We start from the raw sequence: 20978 nt of genomic DNA on the forward strand, positions 1-20978 counted from the left end.
TTTCCATGTATATGCAGATAGCTTTGTAGATATTTCCACTTTCATGCAGATAGCGGTGTAGATATTTACATGTTCAAACAGATAGCGGTGTAGATATTTCCATGTTCATCCAGATGGCTGTGTAGATATATCCAAGTTCATAGAGATAGAGGTGTAGATATTTCCATGTTCATACAGGTAGTGGTGTAGATGTTTCCATGTTCATACAGATAGTGGTGTAGATATTTCCATGCTTATACAGATAGCGGTGAAGATATATGCATGTTTACACAGATAGCGGTGTATATATTTCCATGTTCATACAGATAGCTGTGTAGATATTTCCATGTTCATCCAGATGGCTGCGTAGATATATCCATGTTCATACAGATGGCGGTGAAGATATTTCCATGTTCATACAGATAGCAGTGTAGATATTTCCATGTTCATACAGATAGCGGTGCTGATATTTCCATGTTTATACAGATAGCGGTGAAGATGTATGCATGTTTACACAGATAGCGGTGTAGATATTTCCATGTTCAAACAGATAGCGGAGTAGATATTTCCATTTTCATAGAGATAGCGGTGTAGATATTTCCATGTTCATACAGATAGCGGTGCTGATATTTCCATGTTTATACAGGTAGCGGTGTAGATATTTCCATGTTCATACAGATAGCGGTGTAGCTATTTCCATGTTCATACAGATAGCGGTGTAGATATTTCCATGTTCATACATATAGCGGTGCTGATATTTCCTTGTTTATACAGGTAGCGTTGTAGATATTTCCATCTTTATACCGATAGCGGTGTAGATATCTCCTTCTTAATACAGATGGCTGTGTAAATGTTTATATGTTCATACAGATGGCGGTGCAGATATTTCCATGTTCATACAGATGGCGGTGTAGATATTTCCAAGTTTATAGAGATAGCGGTGTAGTTATTTGCAAGTGTAAAGAGGTAGCTGTGTAGATATTTCCATGTATATGCAGATAGCTGTGTAGATATTTCCATTTTCCTGCAGCCAGCGTTGTAGATATTTCCATGTTCAAACAGATAGCGGTGTAGATATTTCCATGTTCATACAGATAGCGGTGTAGATATTTCCATGTTCATACAGATAGCGGTGTAGATATTTCCATGTTCATACAGATAGCGGTGTAGATATTTCCATGTTCATACAGATAGCGGTGCTGATATTTCCATGTTTATACAGGTACCGGTGTAGATATTTCCATGTTTATACAGATAGCGGTGTAGATATTTCCATGTTTATACAGATAGCGGTGTAGATATCTCCATCTTAATAAAGATGGTAGTGTAGATATTTATATGTTCATACAATTGTCGGTGCAGATATTTCCATGTTCATACAGATGGCGGTGTAGATATTTCCATGTTCATACAGATGGCGGTGTAGTTATTTCCATGTGTAAAGAGATAGCTGAGTAGCTATTTCCATGTATATGCAGATAGCAGTGTAGATATTTCCATTTTCATGCAGATAGCGGTGTAGATATTTCCATGTTCAAACAGATAGCAGTGTAGATATTTCCATGTTCATAAAGATAGCGGTTTAGATATTTCCATGTTCATACAGATAGCGGTGTAGATATTTCCATGTTTATGCAGATAGCGGTGAAGATGTATGCATGTTTACACAGATAGCGGTGTAGATATTTCCATGTTCATCCAGATGGCTGTGTAGATATATCCATGTTCATACAGATAACGGTGTATATATTTCCATGTTCATACAGACAGCGGTGTAGATATCTCCATGTTCATCCAGATGGCTGTGTAGATATTTCCATGTTCATACAGATAGCGGTGTAGATATTTCCATGTTCATACAGATAGCCGTGTACATATTTCCATGTTCATACAGATAGCGGTGTAGATATTTCCATGTTCATACAGATAGCGGTGTAGATATTTCCATGTTCATACAGGTAGCGGTGTAGATATTTCCATGTTCATAGAGATAGCGGTGCTGATATTTCCATGTTTATACAGGCAGCGGTGTAGATATTTCCATGTTTATAAAGATAGCGGTGTAGATATCTCCTTCTTTATACAGATGGCGGTGTAGATATTTATATGTTCATACAGATGGCGGTGAAGTTATTTCTATGTTCATACAGATGTCGGTGTAGATATTTCCATGTTTTTAGAGATAGCGGTGTAGTTATTTCCATGTGTAAAGAGATAGCTGTGTAGATATTTCCATGTATATGCAGATAGCAGTGTAGATATTTCCATTTTCGTGCAGATAGCGGTGTAGATATTTCCATGTTCAAACAGATAGCGGTGTAGATATTTCCATGTTCATACAGATAGCGGTGTCGATATTTCCATGTTTATACAGATAGCGGTGAAGATGTATGCATGTTTACACAGATAGCGGTGTAGATATTTCCATGTTCATACAGATAGCGGTGTAGATATTTCCATGTTCATCCCGATGGCTGTGTAGATATATCCATGTTCATACAGATAGCAGTGTAGATATTTCCATGTTCATACAGATAGTGGTGTAGATATTTCCATGTTGATACAGATAGCGGTGTAGATATTTCCATGTTCATACAGATAGCGGTGTAGATATTTCCAGGTTTATACAGATAGCGGTGTAGATATTTCCATCTTAATACAGATGGCGGTGTAGATATTTATATGTTCATACAGATGGCGGTGCAGATATTTCCATGTTCATACAGATGGCGGTGTAGATATTTCCATGTTTATAGAGATAGCGGTGTAGTTATTTCCATGTGTAAAGAGATAGCTTTGTAGATATTTCCATGTATATGCAGATAGCTGTGTAGATATTTCCATTTTCGTGCAGATAGCGGTGTAGATATTTCCATGTTCAAACAGATAGCGGTGTAGATATTTCCATGTTCATACAGATAGCGGTGTAGATATTTCCATGTTCATACAGATAGCGGTGAAGATTTATGCATGTTTACACAGATAGCGGTGTAGATATTTCCATGTTCATACAGATAGCGGTGTAGATATTTCCATGTTCATCCAGATGGCTCTGTAGATATATCCATATTCATACAGATGGCGGTGAATATATTTCCATGTTCATACAGATAGCGGTGTAGATATTTCCATGTTCATACAGATAGCGGTGTAGCTATTTCCATGTTCATACAGATAGCGGTGTAGATATTTTCATGTTCATCCAGATGGCTGTGTAGATATATCCATGTTCATCCAGATGGCTTTGTAGATATATCCATGTTCATACAGATGGCGGTGAAGATATTTCCATGTTCATACAGATAGCGGTGTAGATATTTCCATGTTCATACAGATAGTGTTGTAGATATTTCCATGTTCATACAGATAGCGGTGTAGCTATTTCCATGTTCATACAGATAGAGGGGCTGATATTGCCATGTTAATGCAGATAGCGGTGCTGATATTTCCATGTTTATACAGGTAGCGGTGTAGATAGTTCCATGTTTATACAGATAGCGGTGTAGATATTTCCATGTTTATACAGATAGCGGTGTACATATTTCCATGTTTATACAGGTAGCGGTGTAGATAGTTCCATGTTTATACAGATAGCGGTGTAGATATTTCCATGTTTATACAGATAGCGGTGTAGATATTTCCAGGTTTATACAGATAGCGGTGTAGATATTTCCAAGTTTATACAGATAGCGGTGAAGATATCCCCATCTTAATACAGATGGCGGTGTAGATATTCATATGTTCATACAGATGGCAGTGCAGATATTTCCATGTTCATACAGATGGCGGTGTAGATATTTCCATGTTTATAAAGATAGCGGTGTAGTTATTTCCATGTGTAAAGAGATAGCTTTGTAGATATTTCCTTGTATATGCAGATAGCTGTGTAGATATTTCCATTTTCGTGCAGATAGCGGTGTAGATATTTCCATGTTCAAACAGATAGCGGTGTAGATATTTCCATGTTCATACAGATAGCGGTGTAGATATTTCCATGTTCATACAGATAGCGGTGAAGATTTATGCATGTTTACACAGAAAGCGGTGTAGATATTTCCATGTTCATACAGATAGCGGTGTAGATATTTCCATGTTCATCCAGATGGCTCTGTAGATATATCCTTATTCATACAGATGGCGGTGAATATATTTCCATGTTCATACAGATAGCGGTGTAGATATTTCCATGTTCATACAGATAGCGGTGTAGCTATTTCCATCTTCATACAGATAGTGGTGTAGATATTTTCATGTTCATCCAGATGGCTGTGTAGATATATCCATGTTCATACAGATGGCGGTGAAGATATTTCCATGCTCATACAGATAGCGGTGTATACATTTCCATGTTCATAAAGATAGTGTTGTAGATATTTCCATGTTCATACAGATAGCGGTGTAGCTATTTCCATGTTCATACAGATAGAGGGGCTGATATTGCCATGTTCATGCAGATAGCGGTGCTGATATTTCCATGTTTATACAGGTAGCGGTGTAGATATTTCCATGTTTATACAGATAGCGGTGGAGATATTTCCATGTTTATACAGATAGCGGTGTAGATATTTCCAGGTTTATACAGATAGCGGTGTAGATATTTCCAAGTTTATACAGATAGCGGTGAAGATATCCCCATCTTAATACAGAAGGCGGTGTAGATATTCATATGTTCATACAGATGGCAGTGCAGATATTTCCATGTTCATACAGATGGCGGTGTAGATATTTCCGTGTTTATAAAGATAGCGGTGTAGTTATTTCCATGTGTAAAGAGATAGCTTTGTATATATTTCCATGTATATGCAGATAGCTGTGTAGATATTTCTATTTTCATGCAGATAGCGGTTTAGGTATTTCCATGTTCAAACAGATAGCTTTGTAGATATTTCCATGTTCATACAGATAGCGGTGTAGATATTTCCATGTTTATACAGATAGCGGTGAAATGTATGCATGTTTACGCAGACAGTGGTGTAGATATTTCCATGTTCATACAGATCGCGGTGTAGATATTTCCATGTTCATCCAGATGGCTGTGTAGACATATCGATGATCATACAGATGGCGGTGAAGATATTTCCATGTTCATACAGATAGCGGTGTAGATATTTCCATGTTCATACAGATGGCTGTGTAGATATATCCATGTTCATACAGATGGCGGTGAAGGTATTTCCATGTTCATACAGACAGCTGTGTAGATATTTCCACGTTCATACAGATAGCGGTGTAGATATTTCCATGTTCATACAAATAGCGGTGTAGATATTTCCATGTTTATACAGATAGCGGTGTAGATATCTCCTTCTTAATACAGATGGCGGTGCAGATATTTGTATGTTCATACACATGCCGGTGCAGATATTTCCATGTTCATACAGATGGCGGAGTAGATATTTCCATGTTTATAGAGATAGCGGTGTAGTTATTTCCATGTCTAAAGAGATAGCTGTGTAGATATTTCCATGTATATGCAAATAGCTGTGTAGATATTTCCATTTTCATGCTGACAGCGGTGTAGATATTTCCATGTTCAAACAGATAACAGTGTAGGTATTTCCATGTTCATACAGATAGCGGTGTTGATATTTCCATGTTCATACAGATAGCGGTGTAGATATTTCCATGTTCATGCAGATAGCGGTGTAGATATTTCCATGTTCATTCAGATAGCGGTGCTGATAGTTCCATGTTCATACAGGTAGCGGTGTAGATATTTCCATGTTTATACAGATAGCGGTGTAGATATTTCCAGGTTTATACAGATAGCGGTGTAGATATCTCCATCTTAATACAGATGGCGGTGTAGATATTTATATCTTCATACAGATGGCGGTGCAGATATTTCCATGTTCATACAGATGGCGGTGTAGATATTTCCATGTTTATAGAGATAGCGGTGTAGTTATTTCCATGTGTAAAGAGATAGCTTTGTAGATATTTCCATGTATATGCAGATAGCTGTGTATTTATTTCCATTTTCATGCAGATAGCGGTGGAGATATTTCCATGTTCAGATAGCGGTGTAGATATTTCCATGTTCATACAGATAGCGGTGGAGATATTTCCATGTTCGTACAGATCGCGGTGTAGATATTTCCATGTTCATCTAGATGGCTGTGTAGACATACCCATGTTCATACAGATGGCGGTGAAGGTATTTCCATGTTCATACAGAGAGCGGTGTAGATATTTCCATGTTCAAACCGATTGCGGTGTAGATATTTCCATGTTCATACAGATAGCGGTGTAGATATTTCCATGTTCATAGAGATAGCGGTGCTGTTATTTCCATGTTTATATAGGCAGCGGTGTAGATATTTCCATGTTCATACAGATGGCGGTGTAGATATTTATATGTTCATACAGATGGCGGTGCAGATACTTCCATGTTCATACAGATGGCGGTGTAGATATTTCCATGTTTATAGATATAGCGGTGTAGTTATTTCCATGTGTAAAGAGATAGCTTTGTAGATATTTCCATGTATATGCAGATAGCTTTGTAGTTATTTCCACTTTCATGCAGATAGCGGTGTAGATATTTACATGTTCAAACAGATAGCGGTGTAGATATTTCCATGTTCATCCAGATGGCTGTGTAGATATATCCAAGTTCATAGAGATAGAGGTGTAGATATTTCCATGTTCATACAGGTAGTGGTGTAGATGATTCCATGTTCATACAGATAGCGGTGTAGCTATTTCCATGTTCATACAGATAGTGGTGTTGATATTTCCATGTTCATAGAGATAGCGGTGTAGATATTTCCATGTTCATACAGATAGCAGTGCTGATATTTAAATGTTTATACAGATAGCGGTGTAGATATTTCCATGTTCATACAGATAGCGGTGTAGATATTTCCATGTTCATACAGATGGCTGTGTAGATATATCCATGTTCATACAGATGGCGGTGAAGGTATTTCCATGTTCATACAGACAGCTGTGTAGATATTTCCACGTTCATACAGATAGCGGTGTAGATATTTCCATGTTCATACAAATAGCGGTGTAGATATTTCCATGTTTATACAGATAGCGGTGTAGATATCTCCTTCTTAATACAGATGGCGGTGCAGATATTTGTATGTTCATACACATGCCGGTGCAGATATTTCCATGTTCATACAGATGGCGGAGTAGATATTTCCATGTTTATAGAGATAGCGGTGTAGTTATTTCCATGTCTAAAGAGATAGCTGTGTAGATATTTCCATGTATATGCAAATAGCTGTGTAGATATTTCCATTTTCATGCTGACAGCGGTGTAGATATTTCCATGTTCAAACAGATAACAGTGTAGGTATTTCCATGTTCATACAGATAGCGGTGTTGATATTTCCATGTTCATACAGATAGCGGTGTAGATATTTCCATGTTCATGCAGATAGCGGTGTAGATATTTCCATGTTCATTCAGATAGCGGTGCTGATAGTTCCATGTTCATACAGGTAGCGGTGTAGATATTTCCATGTTTATACAGATAGCGGTGTAGATATTTCCAGGTTTATACAGATAGCGGTGTAGATATCTCCATCTTAATACAGATGGCGGTGTAGATATTTATATCTTCATACAGATGGCGGTGCAGATATTTCCATGTTCATACAGATGGCGGTGTAGATATTTCCATGTTTATAGAGATAGCGGTGTAGTTATTTCCATGTGTAAAGAGATAGCTTTGTAGATATTTCCATGTATATGCAGATAGCTGTGTATTTATTTCCATTTTCATGCAGATAGCGGTGGAGATATTTCCATGTTCAGATAGCGGTGTAGATATTTCCATGTTCATACAGATAGCGGTGGAGATATTTCCATGTTCGTACAGATCGCGGTGTAGATATTTCCATGTTCATCTAGATGGCTGTGTAGACATACCCATGTTCATACAGATGGCGGTGAAGGTATTTCCATGTTCATACAGAGAGCGGTGTAGATATTTCCATGTTCAAACCGATTGCGGTGTAGATATTTCCATGTTCATACAGATAGCGGTGTAGATATTTCCATGTTCATAGAGATAGCGGTGCTGTTATTTCCATGTTTATATAGGCAGCGGTGTAGATATTTCCATGTTCATACAGATGGCGGTGTAGATATTTATATGTTCATACAGATGGCGGTGCAGATACTTCCATGTTCATACAGATGGCGGTGTAGATATTTCCATGTTTATAGATATAGCGGTGTAGTTATTTCCATGTGTAAAGAGATAGCTTTGTAGATATTTCCATGTATATGCAGATAGCTTTGTAGTTATTTCCACTTTCATGCAGATAGCGGTGTAGATATTTACATGTTCAAACAGATAGCGGTGTAGATATTTCCATGTTCATCCAGATGGCTGTGTAGATATATCCAAGTTCATAGAGATAGAGGTGTAGATATTTCCATGTTCATACAGGTAGTGGTGTAGATGATTCCATGTTCATACAGATAGCGGTGTAGCTATTTCCATGTTCATACAGATAGTGGTGTTGATATTTCCATGTTCATAGAGATAGCGGTGTAGATATTTCCATGTTCATACAGATAGCAGTGCTGATATTTAAATGTTTATACAGATAGCGGTGTAGATATTTCCATGTTCATACAGATAGCGGTGTAGATATTTCCATGTTCATCCAGATGGCTGTGTAGATATATCCATGTTCATACAGATGGCGGTGAAGATATTTCCATGTTCATACAGATAGCGGTGTAGTTATTTCCATTTGTAAAGAGATAGCTGTGTAGATATTTCCATGTATATGCAGATAGCTGTGTAGATATTTCCATTTTCATGCAGATAGCGGTTTAGATATTTCCATGTTCAAACAGATAGCGGTGTAGATATTTCCATGTTCATAGAGATACCGGTGTAGATATTTCCATGTTCATACAGATAGAGGGGCTGATATTTCCATGTTCTTACAGATAGCGGTGCTGATATTTCCATGTTTATACAGGTAGCGGTGTAGATATTTCCATGTTTATACAGATAGCAGTGTATATATTTCCATGTTTACACAGATAGCGGTGTAGATATTTCCATGTTCATACAGATAGCGGTGCTGATATTTAAATGTTTATACAGATAGCGGTGTAGATATTTCCATGTTCATACAGATAGCGGTGTAGATATTTCCATGTTCATCCAGATGGCTGTGTAGATATATCCATGTTCATACAGATGGCGGTGAAGATATTTCCATGTTCATACAGATAGCGGTGTAGTTATTTCCATTTGTAAAGAGATAGCTGTGTAGATATTTCCATGTATATGCAGATAGCTGTGTAGATATTTCCATTTTCATGCAGATAGCGGTTTAGATATTTCCATGTTCAAACAGATAGCGGTGTAGATATTTCCATGTTCATAGAGATACCGGTGTAGATATTTCCATGTTCATACAGATAGAGGGGCTGATATTTCCATGTTCTTACAGATAGCGGTGCTGATATTTCCATGTTTATACAGGTAGCGGTGTAGATATTTCCATGTTTATACAGATAGCAGTGTAGATATTTCCATGTTTATACAGATAGCGGTGTAGATATTTCCATGTTTTTACAGATAGCGGTGTAGATATCTCCATCTTAATACAGATGGCGGTGAAGATATTTATATGTTCATACAGATAGCGGTGCAGATATTTCCATGTTCATACAGATGGCGGTGTATATATTTCCATGTTCATACAGATAGCAGTGTAGTTATTTCCATGTGTAAAGAGATAGCTCTGTAGATATTTCCATGTATATGCAGATAGCTGTGTAGATATTTCCATTTTCCTGCAGCCAGCGGTGTAGATATTTCCATGTTCAAACAGATAGCGGTGTAGATATTTCCATGTTCATACAGATAGCGGTGTAGATATTTCCATGTTCATACAGATAGCGGTGTAGATATTTCCATGTTCATACAGATAGCGGTGTAGATATTTCCATGTTCATACAGATAGCGGTGCTGATATTTCCATGTTTATACAGGTACCGGTGTAGATATTTCCATGTTTATACAGATAGCGGTGTAGATATTTCCATGTTCATACAGATAGCGGTGTAGTTATTTCCATGTGTAAAGAGATAGCTGAGTAGCTATTTCCATGTATATGCAGGTAGCAGTGTAGATATTTCCATTTTCATGCAGATAGCGGTGTAGATATTTCCATGTTCAAACAGATAGCAGTGTAGTTATTTCCATGTTCATACAGATAGCGGTTTAGATATTTCCATGTTCATACAGATAGCGGTGTAGATATTTCCATGTTTATGCAGATAGCGGTGAAGATGTATGCATGTTTACACAGATAGCGGTGTAGATATTTCCATGTTCATCCAGATGGCTGTGTAGATATATCCATGTTCATACAGATAACGGTGTATATATTTCCATGTTCATACAGACAGCGGTGTAGATATTTCCATGTTCATCCAGATGGCTGTGTAGATATTTCCATGTTCATACAGATAGCGGTGTAGATATTTCCATGTTCATACAGATAGCCGTGTACATATTTCCATGTTCATACAGATAGCGGTGTAGATATTTCCATGTTCACACAGATAGCGGTGTAGATATTTCCATGTTCATACAGGTAGCGGTGTAGATATTTCCATGTTCATAGAGATAGCGGTGCTGATATTTCCATGTTTATACAGGCAGCGGTGTAGATATTTCCATGTTTATAAAGATAGCGGTGTAGATATCTCCTTCTTTATACAGATGGCGGTGTAGATATTTATATGTTCATACAGATGGCGGTGAAGTTATTTCTATGTTCATACAGATGTCGGTGTAGATATTTCCATGTTTTTAGAGATAGCGGTGTAGTTATTTCCATGTGTAAAGAGATAGCTGTGTAGATATTTCCATGTATATGCAGATAGCAGTGTAGATATTTCCATTTTCGTGCAGATAGCGGTGTAGATATTTCCATGTTCAAACAGATAGCGGTGTAGATATTTCCATGTTCATACAGATAGCGGTGTCGATATTTCCATGTTTATACAGATAGCGGTGAAGATGTATGCATGTTTACACAGATAGCGGTGTAGATATTTCCATGTTCATACAGATAGCGGTGTAGATATTTCCATGTTCATCCCGATGGCTGTGTAGATATATCCATGTTCATACAGATAGCGGTGTAGATATTTCCATGTTCATACAGATAGTGGTGTAGATATTTCCATGTTGATACAGATAGCGGTGTAGCTATTTCCATGTTCATACAGATAGCGGTGTAGATATTTCCATGTTTATACAGATAGCGGTGTAGATATTTCCATGTTTATACAGATAGCGGTGTAGATATTTCCAGGTTTATACAGATAGCGGTGTAGATATTTCCAAGTTTATACAGATAGCGGTGAAGATATCCCCATCTTAATACAGATGGCGGTGTAGATATTCATATGTTCATACAGATGGCAATGCAGATATTTCCATGTTCATACAGATGGCGGTATAGATATTTCCGTGTTTATAAAGATAGCGGTGTAGTTATTTCCATGTGTAAAGAGATAGCTTTGTATATATTTCCATGTATATGCAGATAGCTGTGTACATATTTCTATTTTCATGCAGATAGCGGTTTAGGTATTTCCATGTTCAAACAGATAGCTTTGTAGATATTTCCATGTTCATACAGATAGCGGTGTAGATATTTCCATGTTTATACAGATAGCGGTGAAATGTATGCATGTTTACGCAGATAGTGGTGTAGATATTTCCATGTTCATACAGATCGCGGTGTAGATATTTCCATGTTCATCCAGATGGCTGTGTAGACATATCGATGATCATACAGATGGCGGTGAAGATATTTCCATGTTCATACAGATAGCGGTGTAGATATTTCCATGTTCATACAGATGGCTGTGTAGATATATCCATGTTCATACAGATGGCGGTGAAGGTATTTCCATGTTCATACAGACAGCTGTGTAGATATTTCCACTTTCATACAGATAGCGGTGTAGATATTTCCATGTTCATACAGATAGCGGTGTAGATATTTCCATGTTTATACAGATAGCGGTGTAGATATTTCCATGTTCATACAGATAGCGGTGTAGATATTTCCATGTTCATACAGATAGCGGTGTAGATATTTCCATGTTTATACAGATAGCGGAGTAGATATTTCCATGTTTATAGAGATAGCGGTGTAGTTATTTCCATGTCTAAAGAGATAGCTGTGTAGATATTTCCATGTATATGCAAATAGCTGTGTAGATATTTCCATTTTCATTCTGACAGCGGTGTAGATATTTCCATGTTCAAACAGATAACAGTGTAGGTATTTCCATGTTCATACAGATAGCGGTGTTGATATTTCCATGTTCATACAGATAGCGGTGTAGATATTTCCATGTTCATGCAGATAGCGGTGTAGATATTTCCATGTTCATTCAGATAGCGGTGCTGATAGTTCCATGTTTATACAGGTAGCGGTGTAGATATTTCCATGTTTATACAGATAGCGGTGTAGATATTTCCAGGTTTATACAGATAGCGGTGTAGATATCTCCATCTTAATACAGATGGCGGTGTAGATATTTATATCTTCATACAGATGGCGGTGCAGATATTTCCATGTTCATACAGATGGCGGTGTAGATATTTCCATGTTTATAGAGATAGCGGTGTAGTTATTTCCATGTGTAAAGAGATAGCTTTGTAGATATTTCCATGTATATGCAGATAGCTGTGTATTTATTTCCATTTTCATGCAGATAGCGGTGGAGATATTTCCATGTTCAAACAGATAGCGGTGTAGATATTTCCATGTTCATACAGATAGCGGTGGAGATATTTCCATGTTCGTACAGATCACGGTGTAGATATTTCCATGTTCATCTAGATGGCTGTGTAGACATACCCATGTTCATACAGATGGCGGTGAAGGTATTTCCATGTTCATACAGATAGCGGTGTAGATATTTCCATGTTCAAACCGATTGCGGTGTAGATATTTCCATGTTCATACAGATAGCGGTGTAGATATTTCCATGTTCATAGAGATAGCGGTGCTGATATTTCCATGTTTATATAGGCAGCGGTGTAGATATTTCCATGTTTATACAGATAGCGGTTTAGATATTTCCTTCTTAATCCAGATGGCGGTGTAGATATTTATATGTTCATACAGATGGCGGTGCAGATACTTCCATGTTCATACAGATGGCGGTGTAGATATTTCCATGTTTATAGATATAGCGGTGTAGTTATTTCCATGTGTAAAGAGATAGCTTTGTAGATATTTCCATGTATATGCAGATAGCTTTGTAGATATTTCCACTTTCATGCAGATAGCGGTGTAGATATTTACATGTTCAAACAGATAGCGGTGTAGATATTTCCATGTTCATCCAGATGGCTGTGTAGATATATCCAAGTTCATAGAGATAGAGGTGTAGATATTTCCATGTTCATACAGGTAGTGGTGTAGATGTTTCCATGTTCATACAGATAGCGGTGTAGATATTTCCAGGTTTATACAGATAGCGGTGTAGATATTTCCATCTTAATACAGATGGCGGTGTAGATATTTATATGTTCATACAGATGGCGGTGCAGATATTTCCATGTTCATACAGATGGCGGTGTAGATATTTCCATGTTTATAGAGATAGCGGTGTAGTTATTTCCATGTGTAAAGAGATAGCTTTGTAGATATTTCCATGTATATGCAGATAGCTGTGTAGATATTTCCATTTTCGTGCAGATAGCGGTGTAGATATTTCCATGTTCAAACAGATAGCGGTGTAGATATTTCCATGTTCATACAGATAGCGGTGTAGATATTTCCATGTTCATACAGATAGCGGTGAAGATTTATGCATGTTTACACAGATAGCGGTGTAGATATTTCCATGTTCATACAGATAGCGGTGTAGATATTTCCATGTTCATCCAGATGGCTCTGTAGATATATCCATATTCATACAGATGGCGGTGAATATATTTCCATGTTCATACAGATAGCGGTGTAGATATTTCCATGTTCATACAGATAGCGGTGTAGCTATTTCCATGTTCATACAGATAGCGGTGTAGATATTTTCATGTTCATCCAGATGGCTGTGTAGATATATCCATGTTCATACTGATGGCGGTGAAGATATTTCCATGTTCATACAGATAGCGGTGTAGATATTTCCATGTTCATACAGATAGTGTTGTAGATATTTCCATGTTCATACAGATAGCGGTGTAGCTATTTCCATGTTCATACAGATAGAGGGGCTGATATTGCCATGTTAATGCAGATAGCGGTGCTGATATTTCCATGTTTATACAGGTAGCGGTGTAGATATTTCCATGTTCATACAGATAGCGGTGTAGATATTTCCATGTTTATACAGATAGCGGTGTAGATATTTCCAGGTTTATACAGATAGCGGTGTAGATATTTCCAAGTTTATACAGATAGCGGTGAAGATATCCCCATCTTAATACAGATGGCGGTGTAGATATTCATATGTTCATACAGATGGCAGTGCAGATATTTCCATGTTCATACAGATGGCGGTGTAGATATTTCCATGTTTATAAAGATAGCGGTGTAGTTATTTCCATGTGTAAAGAGATAGCTTTGTAGATATTTCCATGTATATGCAGATAGCTGTGAAGATATTTCCATTTTCGTGCAGATAGCGGTGTAGATATTTCCATGTTCAAACAGATAGCGGTGTAGATATTTCCATGTTCATACAGATAGCGGTGTAGATATTTCCATGTTCATACAGATAGCGGTGAAGATTTATGCATGTTTACACAGATAGCGGTGTAGATATTTCCATGTTCATACAGATAGCGGTGTAGATATTTCCATGTTCATCCAGATGGCTCTGTAGATATATCCATATTCATACAGATGGCGGTGAATATATTTCCATGTTCATACAGATAGCGGTGTAGATATTTCCATGTTCATACAGATAGCGGTGTAGCTATTTCCATCTTCATACAGATAGCGGTGTAGATATTTTCATGTTCATCCAGATGGCTGTGTAGATATATCCATGTTCATACAGATGGCGGTGAAGATATTTCCATGCTCATACAGATAGCGGTGTATATATTTCCATGTTCATAAAGATAGTGTTGTAGATATTTCCATGTTCATACAGATAGCGGTGTAGATATTTCCATGTTCATACAGATAGAGGGGCTGATATTGCCATGTTCATGCAGATAGCGGTGCTGATATTTCCATGTTTATACAGGTAGCGGTGTAGATATTTCCATGTTTATACAGATAGCGGTGGAGATATTTCCATGTTTATACAGATAGCGGTGTAGATATTTCCATGTTTATACAGATAGCGGTGTAGATATTTCCAAGTTTATACAGATAGCGGTGAAGATATCCCCATCTTAATACAGATGGCGGTGTAGATATTCATATGTTCATACAGATGGCAGTGCAGATATTTCCATGTTCATACAGATGGCGGTGTAGATATTTCCGTGTTTATAAAGATAGCGGTGTAGTTATTTCCATGTGTAAAGAGATAGCTTTGTATATATTTCCATGTATATGCAGATAGCTGTGTAGATATTTCTATTTTCATGCAGATAGCGGTTTAGGTATTTCCATGTTCAAACAGATAGCTTTGTAGATATTTCCATGTTCATACAGATAGCGGTGTAGATATTTCCATGTTTATACAGATAGCGGTGAAATGTATGCATGTTTACGCAGATAGTGGTGTAGATATTTCCAAGTTCATACAGATCGCGGTGTAGATATTTCCATGTTCATACAGATAGCGGTGTAGATATTTCCATGTTCATACAGATAGCGGTGTAGATATTTCCATGTTCATACAGATGGCTGTGTAGATATATCCATGTTCATACAGATGGCGGTGAAGCTATTTCCATGTTCATACAGACAGCTGTGTAGATATTTCCACGTTCATACAGATAGCGGTGTAGATATTTCCATGTTCATACAGATAGCGGTGTAGATATTTCCATGTTTATACAGATAGCGGTGTAGATATCTCCATCTTAATAAGGTTGGCAGTGTAGATATTTATATGTTCATACAATTGTCGGTGCAGAAATTTCCATGTTCATACAGATGGCGGTGTAGATATTTCCATCTTCATACAGATAGTGGTGTAGATATTTCCATGTTTATACAGATAGCGGTGAAGATGTATGCATGTTTACACAGATAGCGGTGTAGATATTTCCATGTTCATACAGATAGCGGTGTAGATATTTCCATGTTCATCCCGATGGCTGTGTAGATATATCGATGTTCATACAGATAGCGCTGTTGATATTTCCATGTTAATACAGATAGTGGTGTAGATATTTCCATGTTGATACAGATAGCGGTGTAGCTATTTCCATGTTCATACAGATAGCGGTGTAGATATTTCCAGGTTTATACAGATAGCGGTGTAGATATTTCCATCTTAATACAGATGGCGGTGTAGATATTTATATGTTCATACAGATGGCGGTGCAGATATTTCCATGTTCATACAGATGGCGGTGTAGATATTTCCATGTTTATAGAGATACCGGTGTAGTTATTTCCATGTGTAAAGAGATATCTTTGTAGATATTTCCATGTATATGCAGATAGCTGTGTAGATATTTCCATTTTCGTGCAGATAGCGGTGTAGATATTTCCATGTTCAAACAGATAGCGGTGTAGATATTTCCATGTTCATACAGATAGCGGTGTAGATATTTCCATGTTCATACAGATAGTGGTGAAGATTTATGCATGTTTACACAGATAGCGGTGTAGATATTTCCATGTTCATACAGATCGCGGTGTAGATATTTCCATGTTCATCCAGATGGCTCTGTAGATATATCCATATTCATACAGATGGCGGTGAATATATTTCCATGTTCATACAGATAGCGGTGTAGATATTTCCATGTTCATCCCGATGGCTGTGTTGATATATCCATGTTCATACAGATAGCGGTGTAGATATTTCCATGTTCATACAGATAGCGGTGTAGCTATTTCCATGTTCATACAGATAGCGGTGTAGATATTTCCATGTTCATACATATAGCGGTCCTGATATTTCCTTGTTTATACAGGTAGCATTGTAGATATTTCCATGTTTATACCGATAGCTGTGTAGATATCTCCTTCTTAATACAGATGGCTGTGTAAATGTTTATATGTTCATACAGATGGCGGTGCAGATATTTCCATGTTCATACAGATGGCGGTGTAGATATTTCCAAGTTTATAGAGATAGCGGTGTAGCTATTTGCAAGTGTAAAGAGGTAGCTGTGTAGATATTTCCATGTATATGCAGATAGCTGTGTAGATATTTACATTTTCATGCAGCCAGCGGTGTAGATATTTCCATGTTCAAATAGATAGCGGTGTAGATATTTCCATGTTCATACAGATAGCGGTGTAGATATTTTCATGTTTATGCAGATAGCGGTGAAGATGTATGCATGTTTACACAGATAGCGGTGTAGATATTTCCATGTTCATCCAGATGGCTGTGTAGATATATCCATGTTCATACAGATAGCGGTGTAGATATTTCCATGTTCATACAGATAGTTGTGTAGATATTTCCATGTTCATACAGATAGCGGTGTAGCTATTTCCATGTTCATACAGATAGCGGTGTAGATATTTCCATGTTCGTACAGATAGCGGTGTAGATATTTCCATGTTCATTCAGATGGCGGTGCTATTTCCATGTTTATACAAATAGCGGTGTAGATATTTCCATGTTTATGCAGATAGCGGTGAAGATGTATGCATGTTTACACAGATAGCGGTGTAGATATTTCCATGTTCATCCAGATGGCTGTGTAGATATATCCATGTTCATACAGATAACGGTGTAGATATTTCCATGTTCATACAGACAGCGGTGTAGATATTTCCATGTTCATCCAGATGGCTGTGTAGATATTTCCATGTTCATACAGATAGCTGTGTAGATATTTCCATGTTCATACAGATAGCCGTGTACATATTTCCATGTTCATACAGATAGCGGTGTAGATATTTCCATGTTCATACAGATAGCGGTGTAGATATTTCCATGTTCATACAGGTAGCGGTGTAGATATTTCCATGTTCATAGAGATAGCGGTGCTGATATTTCCATGTTTATACAGGCAGCGGTGTAGATATTTCCATGTTTATACAGATAGCGGTGTAGATATCTCCATCTTAATACAGATGGCAGTGTAGATATTTATATGTACATACAGATGGCCGTGCAGATATTTCCATGTTCATACAGATGGCGTTGTAGATATTTCCATGTTCATACAGATAGCGGTGTAGTTATTTCCATGTGCAAAGAGATAGCTGTGTAGATATTTACATGTATATGCAGATAGCTGTGTAGATATTTCCATTTTCATGCAGATAGCGGTGTAGATATTTCCATGTTCATACAGATAGCGGTGTAGATATTTCCATGTTTATACAGATAGCGGTGAAGATGTATGCATGTTTACACAGATAGCGGTGTAGATATTTCCATGTTCATACAGATAGCGGTGTAGATATTTCCATGTTCATCCAGATGGCTGTGTAGATATATCCATGTTCATACAGATAGCGGTGTAGATATTTCCATGTTCATACAGATAGTTGTGTAGATATTTCCATGTTCATACAGATAGCGGTGTAGCTATTTCCATGTTCATACAGATAGCGGTGTAGATATTTCCATGTTCGTACAGATAGCGGTGTAGATATTTCCATGTTCATTCAGATAGCGGTGCTATTTCCATGTTTATACAGATAGCGGTGTAGATATTTCCAGGTTTATACAGATAGCGGTGTAGATATCTCCATCTTAATACGGATGGCGGTGTAGATATTTATATGTTCATACAGATGGCGGTGCAGATATTTCCATGTTCATACAGATGGCGGTGTAGCTATTTCCATGTTCATACAGACAGCGGTGTAGCTATTTCCATGTTTATACAGATAGCGGTGTAGATATTTCAATGTTTATAGAGTTGGCGGTGTAGATATTTTCATGTTCAAACACATGGCGGTGTAGATATTTCCATGTTTATATCAATGGTAGTGTAGATATTTCCAAGTTCATACAGATGACGGTGAAGATATTTCCATGTTTATACACATAACGGTGAAGATATTTCCAAGTTTTAAGAGATGGCGGTGTAGATATTTCCATGTTTACACAGATAGCGGTGTAGATATTTCCATGTTTACACAGATAGCGGTGTAGATATTTCCATGTTTATACAGATAGCGGTGTAGATATTTCCATGTGTATACAGATAACTGTGTAGATATTTACATGTTCCTTCAGATGGCTGCGTAGATATTTCCATGTTTATACAGATACCGGTGTAGATATTTCCGACTTTATACACATAATGGTGTAGATCTTTCCATGTTTTCAGAGATAGCGGTGTAGATCTTTCCATGTTTACACAAATAGCGGTGTAGATATTTCCATGTTTATACAGATAGCAGTGTAGATATTTCCATGTTTATAGAGATAGTGGTGTAGATATTTACATGTTAATACAGATGGCTGTGTAGATATTTCCATGTTTATACAGATAGCGGTGTAGATATGTCAATGTTTGTGGAGATAGTGGTGTAGATATTTCCATGTTCCTACAGTTGGTGGTTTAGATATTTCCATGTTTACACAGATAGCGGTGTAGGTATTTCCAAGTTTATGCAGATAGCGGTGTAGATATTTCCACTTTTAGGCACATAGCGGTGTAGATATTTCAATGTTTAAACAGATAGCGTTGTAGATATTTCCATGTTCCTACAGAGGGCGGTGTAGATATTTACATGTTTATAGAAATGGCGGTTTAGACATTTCCACGTTCATACAGATGGCGGTGTAGATATTTCCATGTTTATACAGATAGCGGTGTAGATATTTCCATGTGTATACAGATAACTGTGTAGATATTTACATGTTCCTACAGATGGCTGTGTAGATATTTCCAAGTTTATACAGATAGCGGTGTAGATATTTCCATGTTTATAGAGATAGCGGTGTAGATATTTCCATGTTCCCACAGTTGTTTTTTTAGATATTTCCATGTTTACAAGATAGTGGTGTAGATATTTCCAAGTTTATGCAGATAGCGGTGAAGATATTTCCACTTTTATGCAGATAGCGGTGTAGATGTTTCCATGTTTATACAGAAAGCGGTGTAGATATTTCTATGTTCCAACACATAGCGCTGTAGATATTTCCATGTTTATAGAGTTGGCGGTTTAGACATTTCCATGTTCACACAGATGGCGGTGTAGATATTTCCATGTTTTTACAGATAGCAGTGTAGATATTTCCATCTTTATACACATAACGGTGTAGATATTTCCATGTTTATACAGATGGCGGTGTAGATATTTCCATACCCATACAGATGGCGGTGTAGATATTTCCATGTTTATAGATATAGCGGTGTAGGTATTTCCATGTTTACACAGACAGCGGTGTAGATATTTCCATGTTTACACAGATAGCGGTGTAGATATTTCCATGTTTATAGAGACAGCGGCGTAGTTATTTCCATGTTTATAGAGATATCAGCGTAGATATTTCCAGGTTTATAAAGAGCGTAGTGTAGATATTTCCATGTTTATATAGATGGCTGTGTGGATATTTCCATGTTTATAGAGATAGCGGTGTAGATATCTCCATGTTTACACAGATAGCAGTGTAGATATTTCCATGTTTACACAGATAGAGGTGTAGACATTTCCATGTTCATACAGATAGCGGTGTAGATAATTCCATGTGTATACAGATAACGGTGTAGATATTTACATATTCCTACAGAGGGCTGTGTAGATATTTCCATGTTTGTACAAATAGTGGTGTAGATATTTCCATGTTTACACAGATAGCGGTGTAGATATTTCCATGTTTACACAGATAGCGGTGTAGATATTTCCATGTTTATACAGATAGCGGTGTAGATATTTGTGTCTATACAGATAGCAGTGTGGATATTACCA

Source organism: Gorilla gorilla, chromosome 18, assembly GCF_029281585.2.
Source record: "Gorilla gorilla gorilla isolate KB3781 chromosome 18, NHGRI_mGorGor1-v2.1_pri, whole genome shotgun sequence".
In the NCBI taxonomy this organism is placed as follows: domain Eukaryota; kingdom Metazoa; phylum Chordata; class Mammalia; order Primates; family Hominidae; genus Gorilla; species Gorilla gorilla.